The following is a 26,270-nucleotide window of genomic DNA, read 5'->3' as shown; positions in this document are numbered from 1 at the left end:
ACCTGTATTATTATTATGATAAAGGGCAGCAGCTTCCTCAAGATCCTCCTCAACTTGGGGATTTAATTTGTCTTCAAAATTTACATTATTCCTTGTTAATATACTGTCTTTTTTAGACCCCTTTTTTTGTGCCATTACACTGCTTCTTTTTTTTTTTCCTGGCTTAAGAGATGGTTGATTATGTTCATGCCTGGGATCTAAATAATCCCGTATCAAATTCCATAAAGAAAATGAATCCTGAATGAATTTTTAAAAAATTTTTACTTGCTTGTCATTAACTTTAGTTCCTTTACTGTTGAGCATGACTTTAACATTTGCCCATAAAGGGCATTTTCTCTAGATTCTAACTGTCCCATGCTTTACTCCTGACGATAAAAAAAATGCTCCTCCCTTACCTTAATGAGTGCACTCTTTATCGGGAGGAGATCCTCACCATCTGCTTCCCAAGTCCTCAGGTCCCTGTTCAGGCGCCAATTTGTCAGGGCCAACCTGACAGGTTGAAACGGGCTGAGGTAGGGAGGTGGAATTTGAGAAAAGAAAGAAAGACAGGACAGCGGGATTCAGGAGGTCCACGAACTCTCGGGGAGCTCTGGAGACTTTTATTAGTAATAGAGTGCTTTTTATACATAAGACACTAAGCAGGGAATCAATCACAAGGAAAACATTCTTTGTTTCTCTAAAATCACTACTGGAAGGATAAGTTGAAGGACAGGTCTCTTGTTACAATAAATCTCACTAGTTGGATACATATTTCTTGAAAAGCCATGAAAGTAGCTCTTATCCTACTGATAGCAGTCATATAAACAAACCCTGGGAAAGCTCTGTAGGCAGGGGTTGCTCTCATTATACTGATTAGTTGCCATCCAAACAGACCTGGGAAATCTGTGTGGGTAGGGTGCCAGCCTTGCTAGCCCCTACAGGTGCAAGGACTGTGTCAGCTTACATCCTGTTCCCCACAGGGGTTGGAGGGAGAAAGCGGGAGAGATCAACCAAGGGACTTGTATACATGTAATAAAACTAATCAATGGACACAGACAACAGGAGGTGAGGCACGAATTTGGGATGGGGTGTAATCGGGGAATAAGGACACATTAAAAATTTAAAAAAAAAACAAAACAAAACAGAAATTGTGAGGTAACCAGAACTCCAAGGATGCCTGAGAACATCTTTCTTGCCATGCTAGCAGTCATCAGCTGTACGGTAAGATTACCTGGGGCAAAGGGGGAAGTATTTTGGACTTGTGTTCCTGACTCTTCATGGGTAAGAGCCCTTATGTGGGCTGATCCCCCTCCTAATGTAGTCACCAATAATACCAAACACCTTGGTCATCCAGGAGGACCATGGGTGGGGCAAGGAAATATGATTACACAGGGGTCTCCACCCAGCTTCCCTTTTGTATGACTCCAAATCAAACCATTGCTCCTTTGTATGTAAAATTAAAGAGAGGTTTTTGGTTTGTGTGGATACCAAAGAAAGGGACTACCACTACTTGCTCCTGGGAGAGGTGTAGAAAATGTAGCTAAGACCTTGTTTATACAAAAAGAAACTGGCAGCCAGTTTGAAATGGAATTTCCATGGCCTAGAGCAAAGAATATCCTTACATGATATTATTCTACAATGTCATTATAATTTTTCCCAGATTTATATTACCTCCATTACCTATAATAGTCCCTCGCACCCTTGGGGGTCAATAAAAAATCATCTTTTTGGTGCTTGGAGACAAAGGTAACATATCTCTAGATATTTTAGAATTACAACAGCATAATGTACAATTATCCCAAACAAACTTACAAACTAAGTCTTTGAATGTCTGGCAGCAATTTAAAAAGGACATGAAAGGGTTTAATCCCTTCCACTGTGTAGAGGGCCCCCTGGGAAGGCACCTGAGCATTCTAAATTAGCCCCTCTTGCTCTTTTGGCCAAGAGGGACCCTCTTCTTACAATCCAATTATTCACAGCTGTTGCCTGAACTTCTCTTCATGCCAAGGTTGAAGCCTCGTGATGGCTGGTACCATGGATCTGTCTCTCACCCAGTGGGGTGAGCTGGGCCTCCTTGGAGAAGAAACCTGGGTTCCACAAGATATGTGATCAGTGCTGGGACCCTGCCAGCAGGCGAGGGGATCCCAAGGCTGGTGCTTTGCGTGGAGGCCATGGGGGTGTAGGCGACCAAGGAGACAGAGCTAAACCTCACATCACCCTGCTTGGCCCCAGAGGATGGCTGGTTAGCCAGAGCTGGGTAAGATTCCTCAGGGAAGGAACAACCTAAGACAGGCACAGTCGCAAAGGGGCCATAAGGAGAGAACTTGGGGGTCAACAAAGGTGGGGCACAGACCTTCACCCCTCCAAGTGTGCAGGGGCCTGAACCCTCACCCCTGCTGAGGGAGGTCTTCTGCCTCCAAGGCTGCTTAGCTTCCCATGCCCAGCTCAAATCGGGACCCAGGTATCAGAGACTTGGCCAACAGCAGATGCTCTCTCACTGCAACAAGACTTGATGGAGATGTTTTGCACCCCGGATGTGGGGAACTGGGGTCTTTGATATCTAAATATCAAACTGGGGTCTTTGATATCTAAATCCAGCCTACTTTGATATCTAAATCCAGGGCCTACTCAAGAAGGCAAATAATCCTCTCCACTAAAATTTACATGGTAAAATAGGATAGTTGTTAGTGTATTAAATTTGACAGTAAAATAGTAGTCAAGTTTTCAGACTAATTTAAATTGGCCAATCGAAAGAAGCGAATATTCTAGAAAAATAAATTGTACTGGACAAAAAAGCTGTTCCTAAAGTGTTAACTAAAATTTTTATTGGTAGTTTATCTCATGGTAAAATTGCGTAACATATAATGAACCTAAAGCAGTCACATTTTAGTGCATAAAAGTAAAATTTAAAAGCTATCAAGATTACAGCATAAAATTTTCCAAAAGCCTCCTAATATTTAAACAAAAAAAGGGGGATAGTAGAAGAATATCATGTAAGAAAAAATATCCTGTAAATAAATTATATCTAGAAAATTTTTACTTTGGAAAATTAACTTTCATTTTTAATGCTAACAGCACGATACCCAGGTAAAACATACATGGTGTCAAAACAAGCCAAAGGTAAATCGTTTGGGCAAAAAATGAAAAAGGATAGCAAGTCAAATTTATAGAAAAGATTCCTTTATTAACTTTTGGTCGAGAATATGTTTGTATATTTTCAGAAAACAACTCCGAGACCATGTGGATTCCTGCAACAGAGAGGAATTGACAGGAGTGCTCCAGCCATGAAGACAGAAGAGAAATAGTCCAGAGATGGAAGAAGCTGACATTGCCTTGCCATACTAGCAGTCATTAGATGTGTGTTACTGCAGATTGCCCAGGACTAAACCAGAGAGGGTCCGACCTGCATTACCACCATTTGTCCACCATCCAGAACTGAAATATCATTGCTGTTACGTACACATAAAGAAATGTTGGACATAAAAATTGGGACTCAAAAGAACTCTTGGCCCAGAAAGAAGCTCATTATAGACTGATTAATTTGCCTCTCAGCATAACCATTATTGCTTGTCTCATTTTCAGTTCCTATAAGTGTATTCCTAGTATCACATGAGCTCACTCATCTAGGGGAAAAGAGGAACAGCATAGACAGAAGAACAAGAACAGCATCGATCAGACTAGCAGACCTTAGAGGGAAGGTAGGGGAGGGTGGGGATAAGGGAGATAGATTAACCAAAGATTTGTGTGCTTGTATATGAGCCTAACCAGTGATCACGGACAACAGGGGGGTGGGGACATGCGTGTGGAGGTGTTTGGGATGGGAATGGGGAGTGGTTGAGGACAAATATGTGATACCTTAATCAATAAAGTAATTAAAAAAATAAAGGAGAATTAATGCCAATCCTTCTCAAACTCTTTCCAGAAATTGAAAAGGAAGAAACTCTCCCAAACTCATTTATGAAATCAGCATAGTGATACCAAAGCCAGATAAGAACTCTAAAAGAATTATTGCTTCAGCAGCACATATCCTAATATTGTAACAATACAGAGATTAGTATGGCCCTTGTACAAGGATGACATGCAAGTTTTGAAGTGTTCAATATTTTAAAAATAATTTTGAATGTAAACTATAATTGAAAAAAAAACAGGAAAAGAAAAGTACAGGCCAATACCCATGATGAATATAAATGATGTGTTTAAATAATATTCTACCAAATCAAATTCAGTAGCACATTAAAAGGATCATACATCATCACCATTGGGACCTATCCCTGGGATGCCATACCAATAAATATGAAATGTCAGATTAAAAGCGTGAAAGATAAATATCTTATGATCATCTTAATAGATGCAGAAAAACATTTGAAAAAATTCAACATCCAATTCTGATAAAAATTCTTAACACATTAAGTATAGAAGAAATCTACCTCAACATAATAAAGGCCAGATAACAATCCCACAACCTGACATCATACTCAATGGTGAAAGTTTGAAAGTTTTTCCTTAATGTCATGAACAAGACAGGATTCACACTCTCACCACTCTTATTCAACATAGTACTGGAAGTCCTATCCAGAGCAATCAGACAAGAAAAATAAAAGGCATCAGAATTAGAAGAGAATAAGTAAAAATAGTTTTATTTGTAGGTGACATAATTTTATTTATAGAAAACCTTAAGGATATTACCAAAAAACTGTTAGAGGTAATCAGAGAGTTTAGTAAAGTGGCAGGAAAAAAATTAGCATGAAAAAATCAGTAGTATTTCATTTCTTCTTGGTTTTCTTGAAAAATAATTGACATAAAACACATTATAATTTTTTTTAAAAATTTCTTCATTGATTAAGGTGTCACATATTTGTCCTCATCTCCCCATTCCCATCCCACACCCCTCCCCACGGATACCCCCACCCCCCTGGTGTCCTTAACCATTGGTTAGGCTCGTATGCATGCACACAAGTCCTTTGGTTGATCTCTTCCCCCTACCCCCACCCTCCTCTACCCTCCCTCTGAGGCCCGACAGTCCGATCAATGCCTCCTTGTTTCTGGGTCTGTTCTTGTTCATCAGTCTATGTTGTTCATCATTTCCCCTAGATGAGTGAGATCATGTGTTACTAGAAATATACTTATAAGAACTGAATGTGAGACGAGCAATAATAGTTATGCTGACAGGCAAATGAATCAGTCTGTAGTGAGTTTCTTTCTGGACCAACAGTTCTTTTGAGACCCAATTTCAATGTCCACCAGTTCCTTATGTGTACATGTCAGCACTAACTTTTCAGTTCTGGATGGTGGACAAATGGTTGTAATGCAGGTCTGACTCCCTCTGGTTTGGTCTTGCCCAGACCCAGGGGCGCGGCCTCACCTGGACTCAGGGGCGCGTGGCCTCACCCAGACCCAGGTGCGCACGGCCTTACCCAGACCCGGGATCCAGCCTCACCCGGACCCAGGGGCGAGGCCTCACCCGGACCCAGGACCCAGCCTCACCCAGAGCCAGGGGCGTGCGGCCTCACCCGGATCCAGGGGTGCGTGGCCTCGCCCGGACCCATGGGCGTGCGGCCTCACCCTGACCCGGGTCCCAGCCTCGCCCGGACCCAGGGGCGCACGGCCTCACCCGGACCCGGGACCCAGCGGGGCTTCATCTTCTTGATCCCAATTCCTGTCGGTCAATTCTCTCTCAGCAATTGCTTCGGCCGTTTTCTCAAAGCTCCGGGGTGGCTGCCTCCGAACTTGCTGGGCGGCGGGCTCGGCGAAGATCCAGTGCGTCCGGTGCGCGGCGGCGGGCTGGCCCGAGGTCGCTGCAGCGGCACTCAGGTCTGCAGCGGCCACCAGTTGCCGGGTGAGCGCACCCGGATCCGGGACCCAGTGGGGCCTCGTCTTCCCGATCCCAACTCCCATCAGTCAATTCCTTCTCAGCAATTCCTCTGGCCATTTTCTCAAAGTTCTGGGGCAGCTGCCATGGAACTCGCTGGGCGGCGGGCTCTGCAAGGCTCCAGTGCGCCCGGTGCATGGTGGCGGGCTGGTCTGAGGTCGCTGTGACGGTGCTCGGGTCTGCAGCGGTGGCCAGTCGCCGGGCATGCGCACCTGGCCGCTTCTGGGGCGCAGAGATTCTCGAAGGACTCGGAGGTCAGCAAGCGCGGAGTCTCCCATCCCATGTCCCCCAGGGGCTCGTCTGTCCATGCTCTGCAGCGAGTGGAGCCGTCCCCTCAGCCGGAGACCGCTGGGGGAACCACGCTGAGCACGTTCCAGGTCGCCATTGTGTCGCCAGAGCCGTAGTTCTTAAAGTGTGATCTTTGGCTCACCGGCATCAGCATCATCCCTCGTCCCCCTCTCTTTTATTCTAGTTGTAAAGCATCCACTCAGCCAGCCCTCCAGTGGTTCTGGATGGTGTCTGCTCTGTTTTCCAGTTGTAGTTTCAAAATTGTTGTGGTAGGCAACAATCAGGTGTCTGCCCTATGTCGCCATCTTGGTTCTCCCATAATTGTTTTCTTGAAAATGTGACTAATGCCAAAAGTACAAAAGTCAAACAACAAATTGATTTTGTCAGCAGGGCACATCTGTTCCTTGCAAGACTCGCCATCAGACCCCCATCATCTCCTCTGCACGTCTTTCCATGTTTCTCTGAGTTTGTCCTGTCTTTCCTGACATGACTGGCTTTCTGTCCTCTTTCACCCACCCTGCCTCCCACCAGTCTGTCTGCCCACATTATAATTTTTAAAGTATACAGCATAATTACTTGATTCTTATTTACTATGAAGTGATGACCACTAAGTTTAGTTAACATCAGTTATTATAAATAGATACTAAAAGAAGAATAGAATAAAATGTTTTTCCTAGTAATGAGGATTTTTAATATTTACTCTCTTAGCAACTATAAAACACACCTTGCAGCAGTATTTTTTTTCTTTTCATTAAATTTATTTGGGTGACACTGGTTAATAAAAGTATACAGGTTTCAGGTGCACAGTTCTACCACGCATCATCTGTAGACTTTATTGTGTTCACCACCCCAAGTCAAGTCTCTGTTCATCACCATTTATCCTGCTTATACCTTTCTCCACCATCTTCCCCCTCCCCACTTCAGAAATTAACTCACTGTTGTCTATGTCCATGAGTTTTTTCTTTTCTTTCTAATTTGCTCAATCCCTCCACATCTCCAGTTCACCCCTGAAGCTCTCTATGAGTGTGTCACTGTTTTGCTTATTAGTTCAAAGCTATGTTAACTATAGTTATCATGTTGGATTACATCTTTAGTAGTTATTTATCTTATAATTGTAAGGTCATGCATTTTGCCCCACTTCATTTAATCCCACAACCCAACACCAACTTCTGATAACCACAAATAAAATCTCCTTTTCTAAAATTTTTAGAGATTCCACAATAAGTGAGATCAGAGAGTATTTTTCTTTATCTGTTTGACTTATTTCATTTAGCATAATGCTCACAAGATTCGTCCATGTTGTCAACAAAAGCAAGATTTTCTTTTTTTTATAGATGAATAATATTTTATTTTGTATATATACCACAACTTTTTAATACATTTATCTATTGATGGACAGTTTATTTGGCTATTGTAAATAATTCTTCAAGAAACATGGGGTGCACCTCCATATTGCTTTTCAGAGTGGCTGTCCCAATTTATGTTCCCACCAACAGTGCACAAGAATACTATTTTCTTTACATCATCACCAATATTTGGTATCTCTTTCTTTTTTTTAAGAAGCCTTACTAACATGCATGAAGTGATATATCACTGTGGTTTTGATTTGCATTTCCCTAGTGATTAGTGATGTTGAACATCTTTTCATGTACCTGTTGGATACTTGTATATTTTCTTTGGAAAAATGTATTTTCAGGTGAAGTCAAGATGGCAGCCACATGGTTGGCAGTGAGGGAGAGAGTATGAGTGAGTGAGGGAATGAAAGGGGAGTGTGTGGACATGTATGGTGTGTGTGTGTGTGTGTGTGTGTGTGTGTGTGTGTGTGTGTAAGTGAGGGACAGTGAAATCCTGCAGGAGTCTCAGGGGCTGGTAGACCAAGCTGTACTAAAGGGGGAGCCCCTGCTACCATTGCAAGCACTCCCAGGGTGGCTGGCTCTGGCACAGAAAGCATACCATCTTGAAGGGTAGAACTGCTGTGACTAGGAGCCCAGCCTCACCACCACCCAGACTGGCCTCAGATACCATACCGAGCCATACAACCAATCTGGCCAAAGATCCATCTGCAGACCCATAGACACCAGGACTCCAGCCACCTCGGTCACAAGCTCCTGTGAGCCCCGGAGTGCACTCCCCTCCTGCCACCCTACCGCTTCAGCCACAGGCCTCATGCTACCCAGTGACTGGGGCCTCCAGTGAGTTTCGAAGTGTGTGACACCTCCTACAAAGGCTGCCAATTCAGCCACAAGTGCCAAGAAAAAATGGGGAGACAACAAAAAACACCCAAATGAAAGAAAAGGAGGAATTCCCAGAAAAGGAACTAAATGAAACAGAGGAATGCAATATTAAAAAAAAAAAAAAAAGAAAAAAAAAAGAAAAAAGAAAAAGAAAAGAAAGAAGAAAAAAAGAGAAAGAAAAAAAAGAGTTCGGAGTAAGGTCATACAGATCCTAAACTGACAGGATGAGAAAATCAACGATCTATGTAAGAATCAATGGGAAATCAAGAATGATATAGCTACAATAAAAAACACAATGGAAGGTTTCAACAGTAGATTAGAAGAAGCAGAGGACATAATTAGAGAGTTATAAGACAAGGCAGAAATACATACCCAATCCTAACAGCAATTGGAGAAAAATATTAGCATGAAGAGAGCATAACGGAGCTTTGGGACAAAATGAAATGAAGTAACATCTGTATAATAGGAGTGTCAGAAGGACAAAAAGAAGAGCAAGGGTTAGAAAACCTATTTGAAGAAATAATTACAGAAAAATTCCTTGATATGGGAAAGAAAAAAGTAACACAAGCAAAGAGAGTTCCAAATAAGATGAACCCAAAAAGACCTACACCAAGACATGATGTAATTACAATGGCAAACGTTAACAATAAAGAGATAATCTTCAAGGCTGTAAGAGAGAGACAGAGAGTTAACTACAGGGGATCTCCCATTAGATTATCAAATGATTTCTCAACAAAAACACATCAAGCCAGAAGGGAATGGAATGAAGTATACAAAGTAATGCAAAGCAAGGGACTGAATTCAAGAATACTCTATCCAGCAACGCTATCATTCAAAATTGAAGGGGAAATCAGAACAGAAATGGTTACAAACAAGTAACTATCAATAATAACCTTGAACATAAATGGACTAAATTCTCCAATAAAAAGACATCGAGTGGCTGACCAATATATGTGACATATATATATATATATATATATATATATATATATATATATATACTGTTTACAAGAGACCCACATAAGAAAAAGACTGAAAGTGAAGGGATATAAAAATGTTTTTCAGGAAAATTAAAATGAAAAAAAAAGCTGAGGTAGCAATCTATAATAATAAAAGTGTAATATGCTAATTAGACTGGACATTCTTCTGGACAAGCTGGGGCTAGAGTAAAGCTGCCTGGGTCCCAGGTGCCTGCCAGCAGGGCCAGAGGGAAGCCTCCTGGGTCCTGAGTCCATGCCAGAGGGGCTGAAGTAAAAGCTGATGCCAGCAGCCAGGGGAAGGAAGGTCTACTCTTGCATGAATTTTCGTGCATTGGGCTTCTAGTACTTATATCTGACAAAATAGACCTCAAAGTGAAGGCCATACAAGAGATAAGCAAGGACACTTTATAATATTAAAGGGATCGATACATCAGGAGCATATAACTCTGGTTAATATATATGCACCCAATGCAGGAGCACCCAAATACTTAAAAACACTTCCAGAAGAAATCAAGGGAGAAATCAACAGCAATACAATCATAGAAGGGGGCTTTATTACCCCACTGATATCACTGGATAAATCTTCTAGAAAAAAATCAACAAAGAAACAGCAATCCTAAATGAATCACTAGATCAGGTGGACTTAATTGACATATTTAGAATATTTCATTCCAAAACTATGGAATATACAGTCTTCTCAAGTGCACATGGGACATTTTCAAAGATAGACCACATATTGGAACACAGGCAAAATCTCTTCAAATTCAAGAAGGTGAAATCATATCAAGTATCTTCCAGATGACAGTACCATAATATTAGAAATCAACTGCAATAAAAACAATAAAAAATTCAAGCATGTGGAGGCTAAATAGCATGTTATTAAACAATGATAGGGTTACAAAAGAGATCAAAGAAGAAATAAAAAAAATATCCTGGAAACAAATGACAATGAAACACAACAATCCAAAATCTATGGGACACAGTGAAAGCAATCCTGAGAGGGAAATTCATAGCTCTACAGGCTTACCTTAAAAAACAAGAACAACTGGTAATAAATTATCTAACTCTACAACATAAAGAATTAGAAAGAGAGCAACAAGAAAAGCCCAGAGTAAGCAAAAGAAAGGAAATAGTAAAGATCAGAGTGGGAATAAATTACATAGAGAAAAAAAAATACAAAAGGTTAATAAAATCAAGAGCTGGTTCTTTGAAAGAATAAACAAGATTGATGAACCTCAAGCCAGGCTCACCAAGAAGCAAAGAGAGAGGACTCAATAAACAGAATCATAAATGAAAGAGATGAAGTAACAACAGATGCACAGAAATACAAAGGATTGTAAAAAAATACTATGAACAACTTTATTCCAACAAATTGGTCAACCTAGAAGAAACGGATATATTCCTAGAAAAATACGACCTTATAAAACTCAATCAGGAAGAATAAAAAAAATCTGAATAGGCTGCTAACCATGGAGAAAATTGAGCCAGTAATAAAAAAATTTCCAACAAACAAAAGCACTGGGCCAGACAGCTTCAACGTTGAGTTTTACCAAACATTCAAAGAAGATCTAAAACATATCCTCCTCAGACTATTTAAAAAATTCAAGAGGAATGCACACTTCCAAGCTCTTTCTATGAAGCCAGCATTTCCCTAATTCCAAAACCAGATAAAGACACTACAAAGAAAGAGAATTAGAGTCCAAATTGCCTGATAAACATAGATGCTAAAATCCTCAACAAAATTCTAGCAAATTGATTCAGAATTACATTAGAAATATCATACACCATGACCAAGGTTGGATTTATTAGTATTCCAGGGATGCAACTATGGTACAATAACTGCAAATCAATAAGCATGATACATCATGTAAAAAATTGACAGACAAAAATAACATACTAATCATATCAATTGATGCAGGAAAAGCAATTGGCAAAATGCAACACCCTTTCTTTTCTTCATATGTATATATATATATATATATATATATATATATATATATATATATAATTTCAGTGAGGAAAAGAGTGAGAGAGAGAGAGAGAGAGAGAGAGAGAGAGAGAGAGAGAGAGAGAGAGAGAAACATCAATGATGGGAATCATTGATCGGCTGCCACCTGCATGCTTCCTACTGGGGATCAAGCCAGCAACCTGGGTTTGTGCCTTTGACCAGAATAGAACTTGGGAACCTTCAGTCCACAGGCTTATGCTCTATCCACTGAGACAAACCAGTTAGGGCCCAACACCCTTTTTTGGTAAAAACTCTCAGCAAAGTGGGAATGGAGGAATCATACCTCAACATAATAAAAGCCTTATATGACAAACCTACAGCCAACATCATATTCAATGGTCAAAAACTAAAAATATTTCCCCTAAGAACAGAAAGAAGACAGGGATGCCCACTTTCACCACTCCTATTTGACATAGTACTACTTCTTCAGACAAGAAGAAGAAATAAAAGGCATTCCAATCGGAAAAGAAGAAGTAAAACTGTCATTATTTTCAGATGACATCATGTTGTACATAGAAAACCTTAAAGACTACATAGAAAAACTACTAGACTTAATAAATGAAGTAGGCATTGAGCAGAATACAAAATTAACACCCAGAAACGTATGGCTTTTTTTATAAACCAATAATGAACTCACAGAAAGAGAAACTTAATAAAAACAAAACAATCATATATACCATTGCAAAAAAACAATTAAGACACCTAAGAATAAACTTAACTAAGGATGTAACAGAACTGTACTCAGAAAACTACAGAACAATGAAAAAAGATATAGAGGAAGACACAAACAAATGGAAGAATATACCATGTTCAGGGATTGGTAGAATTAACATCATTAAAATGTTCATACTACCCATACCAATCTATAGATACAATGCAATCCCCATTAAAATACCAACAGCATATTTATGGAATGAGAAAAAAACTCTCCAAAAATTCCTGTGGAATAAAAAATAAATAAATAAAAGACCTGGGTTAGCTGCAGCAATCCTGAGAAAGAAGAACAAAGTTGGCAGGATCACAATACTAGATATCCAGCTATATTACAAAGCCACTGTTCTCAAAACTTCATGGTAATGGCACAAGAACAGATATATAGACCAATGGAACAGAACAGAGAACCCAGAAATCGACCCAAAGCATTATGCTCAATTAATACCTGACAAAGAAGGCAAGAGAATAGAGTGGAGTCAAAACAGTCTCTTCAATAAATGGTGTTGGGAAAATCAGACAGATATATGCAAAAAAATGAAACTAGACCACCAAATTACACCATACACAAAAATGAACTCAAAATGGATAAAGGATTTAAACATAATATGGGAAACCTTAAAAATCTTAGAAGAATCCACAGGCAGACAAAAAAAAAATAGCAGACATTTGTCCTAGCAATTTCTCTACCAATACAGCTTCTAGGACAATGGAACCTAAGGAGAAAATAAACAAATGGGATTACATCAAAACAAAAAGCTTCTGCACAGCAAAAGAAACCATCAACAAAACAACAAGAATGCCCACTGCATGGGAGAACATATTTGCCAATGTTATCACAGATAAGGGTTTAATCTCCAACATTTATAGGGAACTCATACAACTTAACAAAAAGAAGACAAAAAATCCAATAAAAATGGGCAACGGACCTAAATAGACATTTTTCAAAAGAGGACATACCAAAGTCCAAGATACATACAAAAACATGCTCAAAGTCACTAATCATCTGAGAAATGTAAATCAAAATGACAATGAGGTACCACCTCACACCCGTCAAAATGGCTATTATTAACAAATCAACAAAGGACAAATGCTGGAGAGGATGTGGAGAAAAGTAACCCTTGTGCACTGCTGGTGGGAATGCAGACTGGTTCAGCCACTGTGGAAAACAGTATGGAGTTTCCTCAAAAAAAAAAAAAATTAAAAATGGAACTCCCATTTGACCCAGTCATCCCACTTCTAGGAATATATCCCAAGAAATCAGAAACACTAATCAGAAAGGACATATGCATCCTTATATTCATAGCAACACAATTTACAATAACTAAGATTTGGAATCAGCCAAAGTGCCCTTCAGCAGATGAGTGGTTTAAAAAACTGGTACATGTACACAATGGAATACTATGCTGCTGTAAAAAAGAAAGAACTCTTACCATTTGCAACAGCATGGATGGACCTGGAGAGCATTATGCTAAGCGAAATAAGATAGTTGGAGAAAGATAAATATCATGTGATTTCACACAGTTGTGGAATATAATAAACAGCATAAACTGATGACCAAAAATAGATCCAGAGACAGAGAAGCATCAAACATATTTTCAAACCTCAGAGGATAGGCAGGGGAGTTGGTGGGGGTGGTAAGAAAGTAACCAAAGGAATTGTATGCATGCATATAAGCCTAACCAATGGACACAGACACTATCAGAGTGAGGGCATATGCTGGGAGCTGGGAGTGGCCAGGGAGAAGTCAATGGGGGAAAAGGAGACATATTTACACTTTAAAAGATAAAGATTTAAAAAATATATTTTTTTTCAGTTCCCTTGTCCATTATTTAATTGGATTATTTGGTTTGATTTGTTATTGAGTTGTGTGAGTTCTCTATGTATTTTTCATATCATTCATTTGTCACATAATTTACAAATCATTTTACCATTCTGCAGATTACCTTTTCATTTTGTTGATAATTTTTTTTCGCTTTGCACAAGTTTTTTAGTGTGATATATTTCCACTTGTTTATTTTTATTGTTTTTTGCTCTTACTTTAGGTGTCATATCCCCCCCTGAAAAAAATCATTGCCAATTTCTATGTTGAGGAACTTTCCCCCTATGTATTCTTAATCTCTAAACCTTTTCCACTCAGCCCCTTAACCCCCTCCCCTTTGGCAACCATCATTCTCTTTTCTGTGTCTGTGAGTCTACTTTCTTTGATATTCTTTAAAATGTACATCAATAACTGTTCTTCTAAAGTAATTTTAAAAATAAAAATTTTAAAATAAAGTGTTTGTTTTTATTTCAATACTAGAGGCCCGGTGCATGAAAATTCATGCACTGGAGTAGGGGGTCCCTCAGCCTGGCCTGCTCCCTCTCAGAGTCTGGGAGCCCTCAGGGGCAGGAGGCAACCCGGAGATCAGGGGAAGGTGACACCCCATCACACCTCTGCTGCTGCCACTGCCGGCAGTGCAAGCCTCAGCCGGCCCTGGTTACCTGAGCCTCAGGCGGCCCTGGGCATCTGGGCAGCTGCCATCTGAGGCTTGCCTGCATCTCGGGCTGGCCCTGGGCTTCTGGGAAGCCGCCATCTGAGGCTTTCCTGTGCTTTGGGCCGGCCCTAGGTGGCTGGGGGGCTGAGGGGACTGGGGTACTCTGGATGCAGGTGCACGGAGCACCTGCCCCCCCCCAGCACACCTGCCACCCCAGCAGGGCTGAGGGAAATGGGCACCACCATCTTGTGGCTGTGGGTGCCGCCATCTTTGAGGGCAGGGCAGTCAATTAACATATTCCCTTCTTATTGGCTTTGGTGCCACCATCTTTGAGGGCGGAGCAGTCAATTAGCATATTCCCTCCTTATTGGGTGTGGGTGCCGCCATCTTTGTGATGGCGTGAGGGTCAATTAGTATATTCCCTTTTTATTAGATAGGATGTGGCATAGCAGTATTTTCTATTTTAAAATTTATTTTAACAGTTAAAAACAATGGGATATACCTTCTCTGCAATATCTGAAAATATAAAGTTTTTGTGATCTTCTACAGGTATTAATTTTAAATGGAGCAAATATAAATTTAATATATGAATAACTCCAACAGTTTTAAATCTATGTTTTAATTTAGTCAAACTTTATTAGTGTTCATCACCTATAAATTATTGGTCAGGTTATTTATTCAATGTGAATATTGTTTCAAGTTTGTAGGGGAATATTATAGTTAAACATTTCATTTTCAACTGTGTAAAATAAGCAGAATTATATCACTCCATCTTGTTTATAATCTTTACATCATTACATTTGTATACTTTTTAAAAACAGAACAGGGAACATCATAGATTTTGCCAGACAAGAATTCCAAAAGACAGAGATGTAGAAGAGAAGGTACAGCTTGTATTAGATGCCCATATTTTATCTACTGAGTTTTGCTTTCCCTCAAAGGCTCTGGTTTACACTATTACCCCTTGTAAGGAAACAGTCTTCCTGATATAATCGGAACAAAGAAATTTCCACGTTTGGACAAAAAGGAGCTTGGGTAGAAAGGCCTGCAGGAGCCAAGGAGTGGTTGCCCATAGCTTACCCCTCAGAATCACCTCTTTCTCAGTGCCTCACTCTTCAAACTCCAGCTCAAGAAATTATGTTAACTATAACAAATTGGGATTGCATTTGATCACAAATAATAAAAGTAAATAAACATACAAACAAACTCAGTTATTTAAACAAGTAAGGGGATTATTATTATTATTATCTGGATTATTATTATTATTATTATTTGTATAACAAGAACTTGAGAGTTAGAGAACAAGACCCACTGTATATCCAGGCCCCTGTGTCTTTTTGCACTACCATTCTTACCTGCAGTATTGCCCTTAGGGTACAGGGGTCTATCTACAAGATAGATAGCTCCTGTATCACCATGCATCATGTTTGCATTATGGGAAGAAATGACAGAAAAGGCAAAAATTATGTGTCCCCTGATTCATGATGTTTACCCCACACTGAACTCTCTCCATCTTTCTGAGAGGTGAAGGAAGCTGAGAGGTGTATTTGTTTTATTTTTTAAAATGATTTTTATAAACTAGACTCTCTTCTTCCCCCTGGCACATCAGAGTTCTGTTAGGAAGAAGAGGAGAATTGATTTGGAGTAAAGACAAACAGAGTCTTCCACATGCCTTTTCTGCTTCTTTGCAGTACAAATGAAAGTGGCTGTTGGCACGAAACTCCCTCCCACCCCCCCCCCCAGCCCCCGCACACACACACACACAAATAGCAACTACTTAAAAAAGAAAGAAGGCAGAAAGGATGGTGAAAGAAGAAAACTTTAGTATATGATTAAATTTACAAAGCAAGGCTTTGTGGCCAGAAAACAAATATTCTGACTGAGGCAATTCGTTGGTGCATCCCTGGCACCACCTCTCAGAAAACTACATCTCTGTCCTCACAGCTCCCTTCCAAATCTCCAAGACCGCCTCTCTTGGACCTCATAAGCTCTTTCCAAATCAAGGCCAAAGACAGCAGCTACCTGGGGCTCAATCTACTCAGCTAGTTTACATCTTGCCTATACTTAGCCCATTGGCTAGGCGTAGATAACAAGGGTATCGGTGGTGGCATGAGAAACTGGATATTATAAGCCCTTCTCCCATTTTTCTGGACACTGAAAAAGACTTCTGGATTTTGTTGCCAACCTGGGAGTTGACAATAATGTCTTACATAGAGATGAGCTAATGCGGTATTCTAAATAGGCCTGCATCTGTGCCTAAGTATCATACCTAATGCAAATGCCTACTCCATTGTAATGACTTCTTATTGTTTTTTCACATGGTCCTTTTTTTTTTTAATATATTTTTTTTATTGATTTTTTACAGAGAGGAAGAGAGAGGGATAGAGAGTTAGAAACATTGATGAGAGAGAAACATCGATCAGCTGCCTCCTGCACACCCCCCACTGGGGATGTGCCCACAACCAAGGTACATGCCCTTGACCGGAATCGAACCCGGGACCCTCGAGTCTGCAGGCCGACGCTCTATCCACTGAGCCAAACCGGCTTCGGCTCACATGGTCCTTTGTTTATGATCTCTCCACCATGCTTCTTACCATTTTTACCTTCTGTGTCTCCTCCCCTCCAACTTTACATGCTAGTCAAGATGCTCCCAACTGGCATCTGAAAGAAGCAGTACAATGTAGTAGTTAAAAGCTTCAGCTCTGAAGTTCAACTGCCTTTTCTATTATATAGTTAAAATACCCTGGGTACTAGGCCTGTGTGGCTCAGTGGTTGAGCATAGACCTATGGGCTGGGAGGTCACCATTTGATTTCCAGGTGGGTCATGTGCCTGAGATGTGGGCTCAATCCCCAGTGTGGGATGTGCAGGAGGCAGCCGATGGATGATTCTCTTGCATCATTGATGTTTCTATTTCTTTCCCCCTCCCTTCCTCTCCGAGATCAATAAAAATATATTAAAAATAGCCTTAGGCAAGTCACTTCACCTCTGTGCCTCAGTCATCCTTCTGTAAAAAGGGTAATAACATTACCTGCTTCATAAGGCTATTGTCAGGATTAAATGAGTTAGTGCATAAAGTTCTCAATAAATATTTGCTATTATCATTCAACCATGGTCTTTTGACACGGTAGTCCCTCTGCTTGGAGCACAGTTTCTCATTTTTGTTGGCAAACTCCCATTTTCCTTCCAAAATCAATAAAAGAATATCTCCTTTGTGTTGCTTGAGTTCCTTGAGCAAAATTTGAGATTTTAAGATGTTTACTCAATACTTTGTACATAACCCTAACCTGACAGTAATCACTGTATGTTATAACATCATCATATCTGTTCCTGTTAATCTGTGAACTCCTTGAGGCAATAGACACTTGGTGGTTATTTAGAAATGAATGAATGAATGAATAAGTGAAATAATGAATGAAAAGAAATGCAACAATAGAAATCATATTATCCTTCTACCCTTGACTTCCCAATGACAGTTGATAAGTCTCTTTCATGTTGTCCTAAAATGCATCTCCAGGACTCCTGTTTTGTGTAAAGCTATAATGCACTGGGCTATCTATCAGCAAAGGGAACTGGTGGTAATGATAGATGATGGAGAAGACAGAAATTGGGGTGGAAGAAGACTAAGTCACTAAGATCTCCATAGAGAACACATTCCATTTTATTATTTTTCCATGGGGCATGTTCTTAGATGTGTTTCTTGGGGAGAGATGGAGCTTTCAGGAACTACAGTATATCTTGTCTATGGAAATAATGGGACAGCTGTCCATAATTGTAGATGAAGAGGCTGGGAACTGAGAGAAACCATTAAAAATGCCAGGGACTTGTAAGAAGCTTTTGTTGTCAGATTACCAAGGTTTCAAGCAGAATTAAGTGTGGCTGATAAACAATTTGAACCAGACTGAAGAAAGTGGTAGGTCCCTCTCTCTAATAGTTCCCCTTGTATCCAAAACCAAAAATTCTGACAAGGATGACTTAGACTAGAGCACTGGGTTATAAAGGGCAAAGGATGAGATAGGGTGAATTTGCAAAATTAGACTACAGTATGGTTGCTGAACTTTCACAGGCTAGGACGACTCTAGCTTTGCCACTTATTCACTGTGTGACCTTGGGTAAGTCTTTTCCCCCCTCTAGGCCTCAGTCTCTTCATGTCTTCAACAAGGTAGTTAGATCTGATCAACTTTAAAAATCCATAGAAGTATTTAAATTATGGCATAAATAGTGGAATGAGATATACAAAGACATTTACAAACAGGAGAGATCTCATTTGTCTGGTTTGTAAGAAAAGCAGCTCAGTGTGAGGGCAGGTTGCTGTGTATGATAATCCTCTTGAGGGCTCAATGGGCCCTGAATGTCCATGTCCTCCAAAAGTGCTGGGGATAATTGTGAGTTCACTTCAGTCCCTCAGCCTTTTTATTTCTTGGAGTTCCACCCCCAGGATGAGGTTCTTTCCTTTTCCAGGGTCCTTGGATTAATGAAGGCATTTCTTCCCTGGGGAGATTGGAGTGCTTTTCTCAGCCTGAGAGGGTGATAATTTTTCTCACTTAAATCACATTTATTATAGACATAAATGGAGTTTACTTGGAGAATAATTTAGTTTCTCAAGGCAACTGGAAAAAAAATACCTATTAGCTGTTGGAGACATGGCTCCAAGCAGCTGGCATTTTTATAGTACTTTGGAGCTGACAGCCATAGGGACAGAAAGGAACTTGGCTCCCTAGCTCTTGGGCAGGGCCTGGAAATCTTTATTTTTTTTCTGGGAGTTGCAAGAGGGGGTGCATCCTTGGGCTACAGAGAAAATAGTTAAGAGGATGATAAAAAACAAAACAAAAAAATATGAGGAGGATCCTTAGGTTTTGACTTGGGGTTATCTGGACTGCAGAATTATAAAATGATGACCTTTAAAAACTAGAAGGGCCTTAAAAATCATCTGGATCAAATATCCCCATTTTATAAGTTAACTGGAACCCAAGGGGCAGAGACATGTCCAAATTAATATGCATACATATACACTCACAAGCACATCTTATAGTTTTGGAATCATAGATACAGTGTCATCAAGCTAAAGCCCTGTAAAACATCATATCAAACCTCCCTCATGATATAAATGGAGACCCAGAAGCATATAGAGGAGAAAGGATCAACCCAAGGTCACACAGAAAGTCAGTGATGAGGTAGGGAATTGAGACACAGAGCAGGAGGTATTTGGAAATTTCTTGAAGCATAAAGTTGGGGATGAAAGCAAAAGTGGAGGATATTTGGTACCAAGGGCTTAGTAGGCAGACCACCCACATAGTATATGTTTACTGTCTCTAAGAAAATCCTATCCTGGATCATGGTCTTTGTGTCCTAAGATAACTGCAGAATAAAGGCTTATAGATTCAGGGCACATAGAAAAATTGTTACAGACTCCAGCTCTTGGTTTTAATATCTTCTATCTTCTTATCTCTCCTTACTTCTCTCTCAAGTCTTGGTCTCTTTAGTGCACTCTAAAACTAGAGTGTCTCCCCTGTTCCCTTTGTATCAGAGTCAGTATCCTTAGCCCTCATACCATTCCACCCGACCCCGAGCCTATCTGAGTGTCACTGATCAACTCTATGCAGCATCCTTGCTCCACCCTTATCTATACATTAATGAAATATTTTCCTTTCCCTGGTCATATATTACTTTCAAAGGGAAAGCTCATTATGCCCAATAACTTTCTTATTGATGGATGATTATGGTTATGAAGGCTGAAGGGGAGATAATTTGGAGGTTATAACTGTCTGTAATATAACATTTTATAGTTCTATCATTACAGACTTAAAATTAGAGAATTATTTCTCTGCAACACTTTACTGAGTGCTTATTTTGTTCCAGTTTCTGTGTTAGGTATGGGGAAGGAGTGTAAGTGAGGAAGGGGGCTGGAAAAAAATAACACAAAGAAACTCACAGGGCTTAGGGCAGCTATTCATTGTAATTTGCAATTGTTATAATTATTAAAAGTGAAATCAAAAGATTGAGAGAAATAAACCCTAAATATAATATATATTACCTTGAGAAACAAAGTTATACAAAAATAAATGATTTTTAACAGTGCAAAGAAAGAACTAATTATAACTTAAAGCTAAAAAAAAACTGTGAGATAAACAGCTCCTCATTGAAGCACAAAGGAAGGGGATGATATTTTCCATCTGGACAAAAGTGAAGGGAATCAGGGAAGGCTGCACAGAAGAGCTGATATTTGAGCTATAGTTAGAATGCTGGAAAAAAATTTATTCAAGAGGGAAGGAAAAGGAACAAAGGGAAGATTAACAGTCTAGAGGCTTGAAATTACAGAGCATCATTTGAGAATTGTGATGGGAGTATGCCAAGGAAAACAAGGGAGATGAAGGTTTAAAGGCAGAAGTGTCATACAAAGGATGCCTGCAATGCAAGACTAAGAAGTTTGGGTCCTATCCTGGAGAAAGTGGAAAGTCATCAATAAATTTGAAGCAGGAGAGTAATATAATCATTTTTTTTAATATTTTGTTTTGCATGATGATTATGGAAGCAGTATGGAGGTCTGGCTGGAAGAAGAGAGGAGTAGGAATGGAGAGACCTAATAGAATATTTTTATGTCAGTACTGAGTCAATGGAACAAATAGGAAAGATATTCAGGCAATAGAATGAGCAGAATCTGGGTAATATTGGATTGAGGTGTTTATCAGTTAGCTGCAATCATACTAATGCTGCCTTACAATAACATAACCTCAATACTATATAACAATAAGAATGTATTTCTCATTCAAATGTCTACAGGTCATCTGGGGCTTTATTTATCTAGTCTGGGCTTGTTTTGGGTTGGCTACAGGTATGAGATGCTTCACAATGCCTAGCTTCAAAATTGGCATGCTGTTACTTATGCTAACTTTCCATTGGTTGAAGCAAATCATATAGCCAGGCTTAGAGTCAGAGTGGAAGGACACTATAATGTTACATGCCAATGGATATGGATAGAGGGAAGGGTAAATAATTGAGACCATTAATGCTATCTATCAGCTCCCATTGGATATGAAGGATGCAGTGAAGGAGGAGAGTTGGGAAATAATGCAGCACATTTGAGAAACTAAAAGAAAAGGCTAGTGTGGCTGGACCACAGAAAGTGAAAGGGGAGAGTGGTGTGATATAAAGCTGGTAGGGTCCAGAGAAGCATGTAGGTTTTCTCAGGTTACATTAAGGGTTTTCTTCTTTATCCTGAGAACAAGGAAAAGCCACCATAGAGTTTAAATCAGGGTAAGAACAACCCCAAGAATTTTAGTCTAAGCAGCTGGATAAATCATATTACCATTCACTGACATAGAGGAACCTGGGCCCTTTTTCAGCCCAAGGGTCAAAAGTAGGTATGTTATGGATCTTGATGAGTGTGCCATGCCAGCATGGCCAAGGGTGAACCTGATGAGGAGCAGTGAAGGATTGAAGAAAAGACAGACAAGAGAATACAGCTGGAGGTCAGTGGATCTCCCGTGCCTGGATGACATAAAAGACCCAGCCTGCAAGCCAATGCTTTATTTTATAGTCTGATTAAAACAAGGGTAGATTAACATGTATACAAATGTTCTTGTTTTGGCAACACTTGCTGCACCTCCCACAGCACATTAGCTACTTAGGAAGGGATTAGGGAGGGCTACAAGATCAGGCTTAGTTATGCTAGAAGAACTCTTCCCACCAGGCTGGGACTTGTTTGTAGCCCTGCCACAGGTCAGCCCAAGGCTTGACCCTAGAGCTTCTCCCTACATCTCCCCCTTTTTTGTTTTTAAGTTACTACAATAAAAGTAAACTTGAAACAATAACAAAACAATGCTAAAGAAACACAGCAATAAGAGAGAAATCAAACTACAGACATGTTTAACATTTTTGGCTACAAAATGAAAGTTACATACTCAGAGTCCTCAGATTTGGTTGTGTAAGACTTTACAGAAAACTGGCAGCTCACCAAGGCTAGTCAGCACCTTGGTCCCTTGCATAGCCTTAATTTTCTTCTTCTGCATCGCTATTATCAGGGAAACTCTCAGTCTTTTGAACGAAGGGACAAGGAGCTTCTCTGGGTCCTCTGTTCCTTCTCCAGCCACTGGTGCTGCTTCTTTTCTCTATCTCCTTGATGAGGAGGCCCCACAGCTGCTGCAGGTCAGTAAGCCTCTGTGGGATGGTCTTGACATACAGGCTGCTGCCATCGGTGATGATGCTCTGGCTCCTCTCAAAGATGCCATCGATGTGAAGATGTTGTTGATGCAAAGATGTTGTCAATGCAAGGCTGGTGCTGTTGGATTTCCTTCTGGAGGGTCTGATTTTTCTTTATAGTCCCCAGATTTGAACAGTCTTAATTTCCCATGTTTTACACCAAGCTATTACTAAACTGTGCTCCTTTCCTTACTTTTTGCTTTCTGCACATGCTTCACTGGAATGTCCTTTCACCTTGCAATTGCAGTTCCCCAGTACTCAGGCCCCATGTTGGGTGCCACATGTGCCGCGCCAGCATGGCCAAGGGTGAACCTGAGGAGGGACGGTGAAGGATTGAAGAAAAGACAGACAAGAGAATACAGCTGGGGCTCAGTGGATTTCCTGTGCTTGGATGAGGACACAAAAGACTCAGCCTGCAAGTCAATGCTTTATTTTTTAGTCTGTTTAGAACAAGGGTAGATTAACATGTATACAAATGTTCTTGTTTTGGCAACACTTACACCTCCCACAGCCCATTAGCTACTTAGGAAGGAATTAGGGAGGGCTACAAGGTCAGGCTTAATTATGCTAGGAGAGCTTTGCCCTCCAGGCTGGGACTTGTTTGTGGTCCTGCCACAGGTTAGCCCAAAGCTTGACCCTAGAACTGCTTCCTACAGATGAGTATAAGACAGGATTTCTAAACCCCTCACATCATTTACATTTTAGGCTAGATATTTTATTGTTGTGGTCCTGTCCTGTGCATTGTAAAATATTTAGCAGCATTCTGAGCCTGTATTCACTAGGAGCCAGTTACAACAGTTTTCCCAAGTTGTACATAAAAGGGTCTCCAGATATTGTCAATTGTTGCCTGGGAGCAATATTATACTGGTTGAGAACCATTGGTCTAAACTAATCATGGCAATTTTACTTCCTTTGCTAGTGGTTTATTAGGAAGTGGCATGTTTTTAGAGGTCTTGTAGACCGCCAATATCCATTCTCTGCTTCTTCATTTGCAATAGCATACCAATTTTAGCTGGGACATTACTACCAGATTTTTTCATGGATGTGATGACTGATCTCCAACAGCCATCTGGGACCACATAGATATGGAGAATTATCTAAGGATAACAAAACACAAGGCTGGAAGGATCCTAGATCTCTGATGATTTTATGAATCTACCATATCAGTTCTGGAATGCCTGCCTCTGTTCTTCTATACAGAAATTTTTAAATCATATTTGTCTTATTTATCATATTTGTGTGTTTTTTTTTATTCCTACTGTGTTGCTGCTGAATCTAATTCTAACTTCTAAAGCATAAAGTATATAGTAAACTTCTTACCAATGATATACGAAAAGTCTGCTGTGGACCTTCTTTGAAAGATGTTTTATCTTTACAAAGGGTCAAAAGAGAAGATTATCCTGTCTTTCAGTCTTTGGGCATTATTGTATGAAAACTTGACATTGTGCGCTGCTGAAGCTATCAAGAGGTGTAGCATGTATGCTGAATATAATATAGAACACAGATAAAAGAACCTGGATCCTTGAGGTTATTGAGCCACTGAATTGAACAACATTATAACTAAGCATCTCCAGATTATTTGTTAAAGATAATAAATATTTATACATTTTATCATAATTCAATCCATTTTACTTAAATTTCTGTAACTTGCACTTTAAAGCCTACTGAATGATATAAATTGGCTAGAAAAAGAAAGTGATGAGTTGAGTTTGGATATGTTGAGTTTGGAAAAAAAATAATATTTGACACATTTAGGTTTGTGAAGCCGAACATGCAGTTGGGTAAAGAAGACATGAGATTGGTCTTGGTAGTGGGTAAGGAGCCCTGGTCTTCATTGTAAATGGAGGCTTGGCTATCCATTGTGACCATTCTTTCCTTCCTTAAGCCTAATATATTGGCAAAGTCATAATTGGGAAACTTCACAGGGCCCCTGTACCTATACCACTATTAAGGTTTGGGGCCTCCAGCTAAGGTCCTGCACGTGTTAACAGCCATCAGAGGACAGTTCAGTCTGGAACAAGCCTTGCCAGCCAGCAATACAAGTCAGTCTTCCTAGAGTAATTTATTGTGTGGACCAGATGCCCTCTTACGATTGCCTTTAATTTTCATCTAGGACCAAAGGCCCTAGGAAGGGACTTTAGAGGCACTCAGTTTTGAAGGGGACTCTAGCACATTGCCTTTGTCTTTTTCACTCATATTCAATCCTTATGGTGGAAGTAAGAACTTCCCATACCCCTGAGTGTCATGTGTTAAAGCCAAAAACTGCTAGAAGCACTGGCCAAGGGATATATTTGGAAGGTTAATTCCTCCTCCTCTTCCTCTGGAAGGGGTAGGCAGACCTTGGCTTCATGCCCAGATTACAGAACCACAGACTCAGAGCAGAAAGAGCCCTTAGCCATCACTCAGGAATTCTTAACCTAAGGATCTATAAGTTTCCTGAAATTATATGCAAAATTGTGACATATGCATTCAAAATTTCATCAGATTCTCAGAAGTCTGTGATCCAACAATGATTAAGAAGCATTTCAATCCCTTTAAATTCCAGATGAGTCCATGAGAAGAGAGAAAAGGGGCAGGGACTTTCAAAGCTGCAGAGTTACTAAGGAGCAGAACTGAGACTAGAACTCAAGCCTCTGACACAAAAGGAGATACTCTTTGTACTATGCAATAATCTATTAAACTTTTCTCTTCAAATTGTTTTTCCATGGGCTCATAGGGGAAAAAAAAGGTGATGATAGTAGTAAGCTAGAGTTGGACAGCAAGTGCAGAGCAGACTGCATTTTTAGATCATAGAACAGGCTGGAGAGGAAAATATGATCAGTGAATCCATAAGTCTGCTGGGAAAGTTACCTGAGTGCCTTATCTATGTCTCCCTGAGGCCTTCCCTTCCTCATTCCTTTGTACCTCTGGCTCCTGGATTGTATATGCTTACTTCTCTTGACATTATCACTGACTCAGCTTCCTTGGGTTCTACTAGCATATACCTAGTTTCAATTTAACTGTGGATTTGAACAAAATCTTTTCAGGTTCTCCCTTCTTTGTCATCTCCCAAAGTGAGTGTCCAGGAACTTTGTACATTAGTACTACTACTTCTGGGACATGGGGAAACCACAACAACTATATAATCTTACAGAATTTTTGGAGTAACTGGCTCAGTTCTGTAACTAAACTCAAAGGCCCATGGAAAGTCAGAGGATCTTAGAAAGTTTAACTCCTTGATAACACCAATGATGTTCTGTGACCCAGAGAGTAAAAATAATAAACCTTCCATAACAATAATTAAGGAGCTAGAACTGCACTCCAAATATATATGAATTCTAGACCTCTCTAGTACGCCAAACATCTATCTTTTGCCCTTTATGGGGTGGTGTTGAAAGTCTCATTTTAAAAGCCTGGCCAGCAGGCAAAACTGTTAACCTGGTGGTTTCTTTTCTTGTTGTTGTTTCAATATCATTTTTCTTTTTTATGTTTATTTAATTTATTGGGGTGACACTGGTTAACAAAATTATGCACAATTCTTCAACACA

At 40.0% G+C, this 26,270-nt stretch overlaps 1 pseudogene; it reads left to right on the top strand.

Moving 5' to 3' along the window:
* The first annotated feature begins 3,987 nt into the window (after window positions 1–3,987).
* On the top strand, window positions 3,988–4,086 carry LOC114229045 (U6 spliceosomal RNA; annotated as a pseudogene).
* The last annotated feature ends 22,184 nt before the right edge of the window (window positions 4,087–26,270 follow it).

Source organism: Eptesicus fuscus, chromosome 1 (genome assembly GCF_027574615.1).
Source record: "Eptesicus fuscus isolate TK198812 chromosome 1, DD_ASM_mEF_20220401, whole genome shotgun sequence".
In the NCBI taxonomy this organism is placed as follows: domain Eukaryota; kingdom Metazoa; phylum Chordata; class Mammalia; order Chiroptera; family Vespertilionidae; genus Eptesicus; species Eptesicus fuscus.
Note: the sequence above shows the minus strand (reverse complement) of the source record. Positions and strands in the feature narration are given on the sequence as shown.